Source organism: Molossus molossus, unplaced genomic scaffold (assembly GCF_014108415.1).
Source record: "Molossus molossus isolate mMolMol1 unplaced genomic scaffold, mMolMol1.p scaffold_m16_p_11, whole genome shotgun sequence".
In the NCBI taxonomy this organism is placed as follows: domain Eukaryota; kingdom Metazoa; phylum Chordata; class Mammalia; order Chiroptera; family Molossidae; genus Molossus; species Molossus molossus.
Window position 1 is genome coordinate 22260718 of NW_023425346.1, and position 11994 is coordinate 22272711.

Genomic DNA, 11994 nt, shown 5'->3' on the forward strand with positions numbered 1-11994 from the left:
CTCTCTTCCTCTCTCTCTAAAAAATGAATAAAAATATAGTTTAAAAAATAAAATTTTTCTCTTTATGGTCTCAAATATGACTTTTTTCTCTTTATCTGATCTGATTCTGACAATAACTAGATACTTAAGTGGTGTCTATGAACAAGTAGTTCATAGAGTTTGTGGCTTAGATACATGTAAGCTGTGTCCTAAATAGCCATTTTCCCCCTTGACTTGAGCAAACCCATCAAATCCTCTAAGAAGATAATATAAATTACAGAAAACCCTGAACTGGCTTTGTGGTAAGTAGCATAGTATGTGAACTGATTGGAGACCCAGGATTTGGCATGAGAGTCACCTGAATTTCACCCAACTTTGACAACTTACCATATAGAACAATTTACTGAAGTTCCTTATGCCACAGATCACCATCTAAAATAGAAATAATAACTGTATGTCCCTCACAGAGTAGCTGCAAGAATTTCATAACACAATGAAGCACTTAATGCAGTTCCGGCATATAATAAAAGCTAAACAAATGCTGGCTTATAATTATTAATATCATTACTATTATTAGCCATGTGACAATATACTACAACTGAGTTTTAGGTCTGTCATTTGCACATATATTTAATTATTCAGGGTGTTGCTTGTCATTGTGTAATCCTTTACAATGTTTTGTGGAGCTGTTTTAAGTTTCAGTAGCTCTTCCTTCAGCATGTACTTTGCATGAGTAAACAAACCCAAACACTCATACACCCACTCACTGCTATGACTCAGGGGTTATAGTCAGGGCCCAGAGTAGGGACCTCTCTACAAAGCTGATTATAGAAGTGATGATTACTGTGGAAGGCCTTATTTCTAAAAATATCATTGCTGCCAATCACTGAATTCTGTCATTTTTAGTGACCCATTTTATTGTATTAGGATCAGTTCTTATATCTCTACATACCCCCTTTCAAACAAAAGTGCTACTGTGAATGGATAACTTACTAAACCATAGTGTGAATAAAGGATCAGACTAAATGACCAGAATGTGGTCTTGAGTATATTAAATTCTGCTGGGAAAGGGGTTGACTTGAGGAACCAAAAGCAAACCTGTGCATTAGACATTAGTCGTTGCCTTTGGATTGAAATCAATAGAAAGTTGTAGAAGTGGTTTTTAAATTTTTTTTAATTACATTTGATATACAATATTATATTTGTTTCAGGTGTTCAACATAGTGACAGAAGTGTCTTTCTATATACACAATTGCTTCTGAAAAATGTTAGCTCCATGACCTACAAGGCTCAGGGTAAAAATATAGAACACATATATCTCTATTCATACACATAATAGTGTCATACATGTACCCTATAACTAGCTTAAGCAAACCCAGTAATAAATGAATAAATAAATAATAGATATGGATAAATGGATGGCTAGATAGATGATAGATGATTTCACATAGATGTTACCTCCATGAACTCTTTAAGCAGAACCAAACACACAAAGATTACAAAAGTTAAAATTAAAATACCCTTTACCAACCTTTCCACCTTCACATATTAACCCAATAATTTGGTCTAGTTGGCAACATAAAGGTACAGAATTTAGGTAAACATTCAATGCTAACAACAAAATAAACAATGATGATGGTCAATGTCATTAGTTTCTTTTGACAGCAAGGAATCTGGAACCTCATTAAATTAGCTGACTTGAGATCCCAAAGTTGCAAAATTACCATCTCCACCCTCCCAAAGCCATCACTATGTAGCATGGCCAATTACATTCAACAAGCATCAGCATGTGTGGGCTTTAAATGCTACACTCAGTTACTATAGATGAGTTGGGCAAGCTTCCAACACAGTCCTAAGAATAAAAATAAACATAAACATATATTCAAATGAGGATAAACAATGACCTAATGGGAAACATTCAGTCAAGCCTCCGACAACCAGTTCAGACTAGCACCTTTATCCCTTTCAGTTTCATCCTCCCTCCCAGTTAGAGGAATGAAGAGGCACCAGTGTAGAGCTGAAGAGGGGAGGGGAGGGGTGGTCCTTGCAGAAGTCCAGGTGTTTTGCCTAAACGCTGATTATGACAACCATCCAACAGTGGCAGGCACTGTATCTGCACAAGCCTGATAGCTCTATCAGACAGCTGCTCTTCAAGCAACTCCAGAGGCCCCCTTTTCATCCTTAGCTTGAGGCAGATCTCAGTGGGCTGAGAGTATGAGAAACTGAGATAAGAGCTACAATTATCCAGATAGGTCTGCTGCTGCTGTAATTAGGGTTGTGTCAGCACTTCTATTAACCTTTGCGTTGCCCGCATTTTCCCACTTGGTATTCCAAGTAAGCAACAGCATTTAAATTAGGAAAGAACATAAGCTGCTGAGTTACAGGCTCATGAAAAGGGTACAAATGGACAGCAGTAGATAGAGACAGTCTCTACTGAGCTGCTAAACAAGTAGAACAGGGAACAGGTAGGTTTACGAGAATGGCTCCCACACTACTGTTCTGTATTCTTTGATGTTGAAATGATTTCTGGTGAATAACTGTGTCACCTCAGAGAATCTAGGCACTGGGAGGACTTGGCTTTGCCTGAGGTAGGTTCCCTGACCAAATATCTTTTTGAACAGTGTGGAAGCAAGATTTTCAGACCATTTGAAACAAAATATACAGACTTTTTGATTATCAGTGGAGTTTAATAACTTTTTGTATTTATGCTCTTTATCTCATTTAACCATCACATTAATCTATAAGATACATAGAATGTGTATTGTTGGTGAAGTTTCTTTGACAGAGATTGAAAATAAAAAGCAGAGAAGTTAAGTTACTTTCTCAAAACCACACAGCAAGTTCATTCCAGGAACAACGCAAAACTAAGATCACATTAGTCCTTGCCACTAATGACTGAAAAGCTCAAGTACGTTTTCTTCCCTGTCCCACAGTTCAGTCCATAGTTTCTTAATCAAAACATAAAAGAAAAAAGCCCTGGGTTTAAGAAAGCTTATCATAATCACCAGTAAGAAATATTTATCAGGCATTTTATATGTAAAACAGATCTTTGTCTTTACTAACTTCCTCTAGTTAGTATCTGAAAATTTTGTCACTAAAATTCTTGATCACTCCTATGCTCTCCAGCCTTGAACTCTGTTAAAACTGAAAACAAACAAACAAACAATAATCTTTTCCTAAAAACAAGTTTCCATAATTCCTACATGCTTGAATTGCTTCAAATACTCATTCAAAAAATGGAAGTGAATGCTACTGCCACTGTCTTTTTACCTACACCGTCTCATTGCCTTCTCTTGAAAGCACATTCTTAGAAATTTTGAAATGGCACTAATTTGAGTTCAGGTGTTTTTCTTTTCATTAATACATTAAAAAACAACTATGTTAAATTTTGTTCACCTAAATCTAGTTCAGACTGATGTTTTTCCATCAAACTTTAAGGCCAGCTCGGCCAGTGTGGCTCAGTGGATTAAGCATTGTCCCATGGACTGAGAGGTCTCAGTTCAATTTCCAGTCAGGGCACATGTCCAGGTTGCAGGTTCAATCCCCAGTAGGAGGCATGCAGGAGGCAGCCGATAGAAGTTTCTTGTTCATATAGATGTTTCTGTCTCTCTCTGCCTGCCTCACTCTCTAAAAAATCAACAAAATCATATTTTAAAAAATTGTAAGGCCAATTTTAAGTCCATCTGGCCAAATGATCTGACTGATGTTTACAGAGCTGTGTCAAATCAGCCTAGACTGGGCAAATTTGAATTGATTATCAAGAAATCCAAGGCTAAATTTCAAATGGCTTTGGGCTAAATTAGTGATTCTCAAACTTGATGATGATAAAAATAACCTTGTGACATTGTTAAAAATATAAATTTCCAGATTTTTTTCTGTAATCTCTATTTGTAAGAAGTGCTCCAGGTGATTACTTTGCTCAGTCAATTTGAGAAACAATTGTGCTAAATATTTCTTTAAAGTGAAAACCAAACATAAGTAGACATTTTGGTTGACTTTTTTTTTTTTTAAGAGCTTGCTGTGGTTCTCAACCTGTGGGTTGCTATCCCTTTGGGGGTCAAAGAACCCTTTCACAGGGGTCGCCTAAGACATAACAGTAGCAAAATTACAGTTATGAAGTAGCAACAAAAATAATTTTATGGTTGGGGGGTCACCACAACATGAGGAACTGTATTAAAGGGTCGTGGCATTAGGAAGGTTGAGAACCACTGTAGGGGTTCATCTTAATTCAAGAAATTGAAATTCATTTTTGTGAGTGGAACTTAGGAAAATAAAAATGTTATGAAATATGGCTATTATCCACTACATAACATATTTTATAAAATATGGGTTGTAACTATCTCTGTAGGCATCGGTCCTTTTTAAAATGTATGTGTCACAGCAGTTAAGCAGGTATAGCAATGAGCTTGGCATAGAGTGCTTAATAAATAGGTCATTAAAGAATGAAGGGAGAAAATGACTCAAGTCCCCACCTCTCCATAAAGTCCTCACCCATCTTTTCCAACAACCTGTAATATTGTCTCCTTTTCCCACATGCCTATTATAAAGTATAGCGTACTCCTCTCCACAATGCCCTTGATCCCATCATAGTCTACTGTTCCTGTAAGGCCATACAGTGTCATAGAGAGAAACGTGGCTTTACGTTCAGACATACGTGGACACCTTTCTTAACTTCTAACGGGAAAAATGAGGATATGCTAAGGATCTCACCAGTTGTTGAGAGGATTAAAAGAGCAATGTCCCAAATATGTGGTGATGGAAGACGACTGGACTGTGGGTGGTGTGCACACAATGCAATATACAGATTGTGCATCTTGGAAACATACGCATGAAACCTATATGATCTTACTAACCAGTGTCACCCAATAAATTTAATTTTAAAAAGGAAACAGGGAAAAAAGGAAACAAGGAAAACAAGAGTAATATCTGCCAAACACTAGATTGTAAACTATTTGAAGGCAGGAATCTTTGTCTTCACAGCACTTAGTACAGTGCCAAGGTCACTGTAAGAGCTTAGTTTCTTTTCCATCCTTTTTTCCTTAAATAATTTATAGATCTCTCAAAATCAGGGACCACGCCTTACACTTCCTTATATTCCCTTCCCTATCCTTCATCAGTCATGCTGAGCACATAATATACGCTCAAATGATTGTTGAGTTAGAGCAAAAGGAAATGGCACAGGAAAATCAGAGACAAGGAAGAAAGAAAGCACTAAAGAAAAATGGAAAAAGGTATTTTTTACAAAAACTACGTATGCTAGGAAAGTTTGTCTTATTCTCAATAATTCTCCTAGGCACTATGGCATTAACCTTCAGTGCATATCAGAACTAATATCCTAATATTGCCAAGCAAGAACTGTTTCTCAAAGCAACATGGATTTGCAATTTTGTTCACTTTAATAACTTTGGTTTCAGAACCAAGAATAAATGTTTAGTTTTACCTACACTGCACATTATTCTCTCTGAAATAACGTTTTTATTTACTGAGCCATCTCCACCTGTTAGCAAAGCTCAAAGTTTCTTTTAAATATAATTCATGTACTTTTTAATCTTTAAAGTCAAATGGAAAACAAAAATAAGAACTATATTCCATTCATGGACCAGAATTCTCCACATTTCTAGCTCCAAAGAAAAGCAGAAACTGAAATGCAAATTAAAACCACAATAAGATATTATCTCACCCCTGTCAGAATGACTATCATCAATAAATCAGCAAACAACAAGTGTTGGCGAGGATGTAGAGAAAAGGGAACCCTCATGCACTGTTGGTAGGAATGCAGATTGGTACAGCCACTTTGGAAAGCAGTATGGAACTACCTGAAAACATTAAAAATGGAATTGCCTTATGACCCAGTGATTCCTCTCCTGGGAATTTATCCAAAGAAACCCAAAACACTAATTTGAAAGAATGTATGTACCCCTATGTTCATTGCAGCACTATTTACAATAGCCAAGATCTGTAAACAGCCCAAGTATCCATCAGTAGATGAGTGGATTAAAAAACTGGGGTACATTTACACAATGGAATATGACTCTGCTGTAAAAAGGGAGAAAATTTTACCCTTTGTAACAGCGTGGATGGACCTGGAGAACATTATGCTAAGTGAAATAAGCCAGTCAGAGAAAGACAAGTACCATATGATTTCACTTATATGTAGAATTTAATGAACAAACTGAACTACCGAGCAAAATAGAGACAGATTCCTAGATTGAGAGCAGGCTGACAACTCTTGGGGGTGAAGGGGTGGGGTGTTGGGGTGTGGAGGATTGAGCAAAATAAAAAAAGAGAGAGAAAACTCGTGGACATGGACAACACTAGTGATTGTGGGGTCGAGGTGGTAGAGGGAATAAAAGGTAATGAAAAAAATAAAATAAAATTTGAATTAAAAAAAGAAAATCAGAACTGGAAACAAGTATGGAAAAGTTTCTCAGGTGGCTTTCATTAATTAGCCTTAGTATGTTAAAGCTAAGAAGCCATTAGAGGTCACCGAGAGTGGCCTCATCTTTTTACACACGAGAACCCCAAACTGACACCCAAAGAAGTTAAGTGACTCATCTAAAAACAAATGAGTCAAAATTCCAAGCAGGACAAAAAAATGTATATTTCTAGAAATTTTATAGAGTTCCTATGTGTCAGACCCACATCAGGACTAATCCCTCCCTCACAGCTACCTCATTCACTTGGTGAGATTTCATTTTTATATCAAGCCATCTACCTTTTGTTCCTAGTTCTTATCTTTGAAAAGTGGATTAATTCTGCTCACTTTTCTCTTTGTATTTTCACTGTTCATTCAAGCATTTATTATATTCCGGATTTCCAAATATTTCATGACCTTGGTCTTCTCCAGATATTTATTAGTTCATATTGATGCTGATGATAAAGATCAAAATAATACTGAGAACAACCTACATTTATTGAGTGCTTTCTGTGTCTCAGGCATTATGAAAAATCTTTAGCATTTATTATCTCTGTTTTGTTCAGTGCCATAACCACAACACCTAAAACAGCGCCTGGTATATATCAGACATTCAACAAACATTGGTGGACTAAAGGCAATCTCATCAAAGTTCTTTGAAGTAGGCATAATTTCCTGTGAACTTAAGTAACTGTGCTCTTTATCATTATTCCATCTGATTTTCATTGCAGAACCGTGAGGAACCTCAAAAACTAGGGGTACCTGGTACCTCTTTTAATAGAATGTGAATATAGGACTGAATAAAAAGAAAATTTATTGAAAATAATATTAGGATTCCACTCTCTATCTTGCTCAGATAGGCGATGGATCTCCTTAACCTTGGAAGAGCAATGGACGTTTATATGATGGCAATGGTTAGCCAGAAGGACTAGACTAGAGGTCACTGGGCATGGGGAAAATACCATTCCTCCATCTAAAAGGAGAAAGTACTTTTTCTCATATTTCTCATCATTATTCATATGAATATTTCAAAAACAGTTTTTAGAATATTAGCATGTGGGAGTATAGACCTGGTTAAACAGCTTAGTAAAAAAAATTAATGAAAATGACAAATCTGCATTCAAAGACAAACTGTTTAATGACTAATTTTTTAAATTGGTTCTAGGCTGAGATCTTGTATAACAAGTTTCAGCCTGGAGAAAATGTTTTATGCTGCAGTTATACACCTCTGATAATAGAAGATTTAATGAAATTTCAAGTGGGCCATTAATTGTAACATGCCAATATAATAACAAGAAGATTAAAATATGTCTAAACTAAACAAGTTCAAAACAGCTTAAATACTTTGTTTGAAATTTAACTTTTGATATAGAATCTTGAAAAGTTAAATACTGAAACAGATAGCAAAAGAGTTTTGTGACAAATTAGGGGAATATACCTGCGTAGCTTACTTCAAATATAACAACTTTGCAGCCATACAAATTAGAAATCAGATCAAACATGAAATAAATTGACAGTTGTAGCTGTGTATATCTACAATTTCTTAATGTTCCTTGAAAGAAATGTTTGTGGAAATGTGATTTACTGGGATAAACTGGAGATATTTGTGACATTTATTGTCCACAGAATAAGGTTACCAAAGAAGAAAAGGAATGGGATAGAGTGTTGTTACTGAGCATACTGACTGCAGACCTCCGGAAAAGCAGATGGTGTGTAGATGGAGCTCATTCTGTGGAGATAAAGAAAAGCTATGGGTGTAACAGCTACTGTGCTGTTTTTCTTATGGTGGCACAGTGCTGCTGGAAGGAATGATATAGATTCCAGCTGCATTGTGGGGTTTGTAGCAAAAACGCTTGCTGGTGGGCTGGATGGGGGAGGTGAACACAGGGAGCAATTAAAGATGATGAACAAGTTTCTGGCTTGAGCAATTGACAAAAGATCATGCTATTTACTGAAAGCAGATGGGATAGGATGGACAGGTTTGTGGGGTGTGGAATCACCAGTCCTGTTCGGGACTTCCTAAGTTTAAGGAGCTTGTGAGTCATCCAACTGGTGAAATCAAGTAGGATGTTGAATATCCAAGTGTGCAGTCACCTCCACTAAATCACCAGCAGTAAATACGTTAGTCAGGGTCAACATTTCCTGTGCACAGAGTAAGTGGCCACCCTGAAAATAGGTGTGGTATAATAAGAAAACTCTTGAAGGAAAGTAAAGAAATTTAGATTATTTTTTCTCCCCATCCATTATTTAGATGTGGTATTCGTTCTAACTTCCTAGACCTCACAATGGTACAATTGTTTATAATAGGCACTCTGAATTCAGAATACCAGGGTCACTTAACTAGCTGTATAACTTCAGAAAAATTATTTCACTTATCTGTATTTTTTTTAAAAAAATACAGATTCTTAGCATTTTTATTTGTTGAAAAAAAAATGAACAAGCTTCTAATCAAAATGTCATAAGAAATTAGGTAATATAATAATAAAAAAAAAGTTTTCTCATGTTTAGAAATCTCTAAATAATACCAAAGTGCAAGAAAGCTGTAGATTTCTCTTATCTCACTTATAAATTTAACATTATAAAAAAAGTCTTTCTTTCAGGGAAAACTGGTAATTAGTTTATGGGATTTAATTACACAATCCACTTCAAATAGTCTAAATTAAGGGTGCTTAGTCTAAAACCACCCTTGAGAGACAGAATTTATCGTGTTTATGAGTTCCGTGGTAGCTAGTCTGGTATTTAGAAACACTGCCCATCCTTGACATTATCATGCCTTCCTAGTCACCTCCTCTATACACAGTTTGAAACAGCATTATTTATTGTAAATGATATACTTTAGTAGAAAGTGTATGAACACTAATCAATAAGTCTCTTCAAGAATAAAATAGCTTAGCCCTTTGTATATCAAATCAGAACATGAGAGGTAAAAGAATGTACATGATTTTCAAATATACAAACTATGTGCTAAAGTAAACACAATAAAATGTCCTTTAACTCAAAGTTCTGTCCATGCCACTGTCAGTGGCAAATGCACTAGGAAACAGGTCCTCCACACTGAAGGTCACTCCTGCCCATCTCTATCTGCTAAGGCTGTGTTTTCATCTGCATCTTCTTTAAAACGTACATCGCACTGAGGCATGGGTTCATTAGTGAAGGAAGATGGTGAATTGCTCCCATCACTTCTGTCATTGTCTTGCATAGTGATACTCAGACTTGCAGCCAAAATACTCTCAGGGACTGATTCTGGAACAGGCATCTCCTGGACATCCTCAAGCTCACCTCAGTATCCAAGGGCTTTGATGACATCAAGTTTATAGATGGGACACGTGTGGTTATCCAAAAGCCATGGGTCAATGCACATTCTATGAAAAACTCCTCTGTGCTCTAATCTCATCTATAAAAGAGGATATCATTAAACTATTTTACAAGGTTGTTTTGGGAATTAAATTAATGTTTGTACACATACACAAGAAATCATTTAATGTTGTGTTTGGCTTAGAAGTGCTATTTAAGTGTTTGTTGTTATTTTTATTATAAGAAAAATTAGTCTACAACAATATTTTTAAACTTGATCTATTGATATGATCTTTGTTCTCAATAATATGCAGAAACCCAATTTGTAAAAAAAATAAATAAAGACAGAATTGCTGTAGCTGGAAAGTAGGACCTGGGACACCCCCTCCGCCCCCCAACTCCATATTAGAACTTTTCTTTCCCTTTCCCACCACAGCACTTACTGAGGACGAGCTGTGGAGCTTCTGAAAACCACCAACTAGATAATCTTTCCAAAGTGAGAGAAAAATAAAGATATTTTCAGACACACAGGTAATAAAAACTCCACCATTCATAAATCCTCATTAAAAGAACTCTGTGCTTTGGCAATAAGAAAAGTGAAGCTGGAAAGTCAGTCCATCTTACTGGAGTGATGTTTCTTCTCCACTCCTTGTGTTCTACAGCATCCAGAGGGTCTCTACATGCCTAACAATCCTGGCCTTCCTCACCCCATCCTATCTGCAGCTCATTCAGTCCTCTGAGGAAGAATGAGTTAATATAACTGGAAATTTCGCAAGGAGACACTAGGCTTAAGTAGGCCAGCCCCTTCTTCTCTCTTTCTGCTTGGGACATAGGCTGCAAGTAGGGAAGTACCTTATGGGGCACCTGGGGACCAAGTGTGGGGAGGTCTGCCCTTGTCCAGCACTGCCTATGACTTGGTTAGTATGACTATCTGGGAACTGTTATTAGGAAGTCTACTTGTTCACCAATGGGAAAATTGTCCAATATCAGCTGTATTGGTAGTTAACAACGTTCATATTTCAGTCCCCATATGCATTATACTTTTGTCTCATTTCTCAATTGGTTCCTAACTTAGGTGAGGAAGAAGTGTGCTATTTAAATGAACTCTTTGACAAAGTGTGGGACAAAAGAAACAACTATGAATTCAGGAAAAAAAAAAAATGAACACACTGGCAAATTCCTGAGCTAAGTAAGGTCCAAATCACAAAAACAAAATTTCTTTAATCTAAGGGAGTTGAATTTTATCCTATGTGAAATCACAATTCAACCAAGTAAATGGGAAGATCTAATTGGTTTTACTGAATGATTCATGAATCAGGCAGCATCCCAAGTAGCAAATACAGGGGAGTTCTGAGGAGTTATACAACATGGGAGGTTATTTATTTATTATTTATTTATTTATTTATTTTCTTTATTGATTTTTGAGAGAGAGAAAGTGAGATGGAAAAAGAGATAGAAACATCGATGAGAGAAAACATCAATTGGCTGCCTCCTGCATTCCCCCCACTGGGGATTGGGCCCACAAACTGGTGACCTCTTGGTACATGGGTCAATGCTCAACCACTGACCCACACTGGCCACACAAACATGGGAGGTTTTAATAGGCAAAATGAAGATGAGACAAAGACGTTAAAAGAGCGGATTATTTCAGGCAAAGTCACCTTTTTTTTTTAAGGAAAGGGAAGGAATCTTATCAAGCAGATTACCTCACTAATGTTTATTAAGAAAGTCCAGACTAATTTAAAATTTCACTCCTGGGAGAAAGTGAAACTGAAATTAGGTTACATATAAAGTCTTGGTGGGGCTTACCACAAGTGACTTCATTTTGGGGCCTGTTGTATTTTCTGAACAGCTACAAAGAGACAAAGGTCACGTTTGGTGAAAAGCAGCATGGCCAAAGCAGGACTTGGATTGCCTTCGTAGTGAGGCTCGGCTGAAAGGAAGAAGAGAGCACTGAATACGAGATCAGGTTAGAAAGAGAATGTGACATTTTCTGAAGATCAAATTATCATGCTTTCTTTCTTCTTTAAAAAAAAGAAAATTGTTCAATTAAATTTGACATTCAATATTATTTTATATTAGTTTCAAGTGTACAGCGAAGTGGTTAGACATTTATATAATTTACGAAGGGGTTCTCCAGATAAGTCTAGTACCCACCTGGCACCATACATAGCTATTACACTATTATTGACTATTTTTCCTATGCTGTACTTTACATCCCCATGACTATTCTGTGACTATCAATTTGCACTTCTTAACCCCTTCACCTTTTTTCACCTAGCCCCCACCACTACTCCCATCTGAAA

The 11994-nt window shown here is 36.6% G+C and overlaps 1 long non-coding RNA gene across 1 annotated transcript; it reads right to left on the reverse strand.

The window, feature by feature from the left end:
- Positions 1 to 397: 397 nt before the first annotated feature.
- LOC118625149 lies at positions 398 to 11600 on the reverse strand. Its single transcript, XR_004958636.1, has 3 exons — positions 11498 to 11600; positions 9674 to 9788; positions 398 to 411 (listed from the first exon to the last, which is right to left on the reverse strand). It is a non-coding gene; the product is annotated as an uncharacterized LOC118625149 (long non-coding RNA).
- Positions 11601 to 11994: the final 394 nt, after the last annotated feature.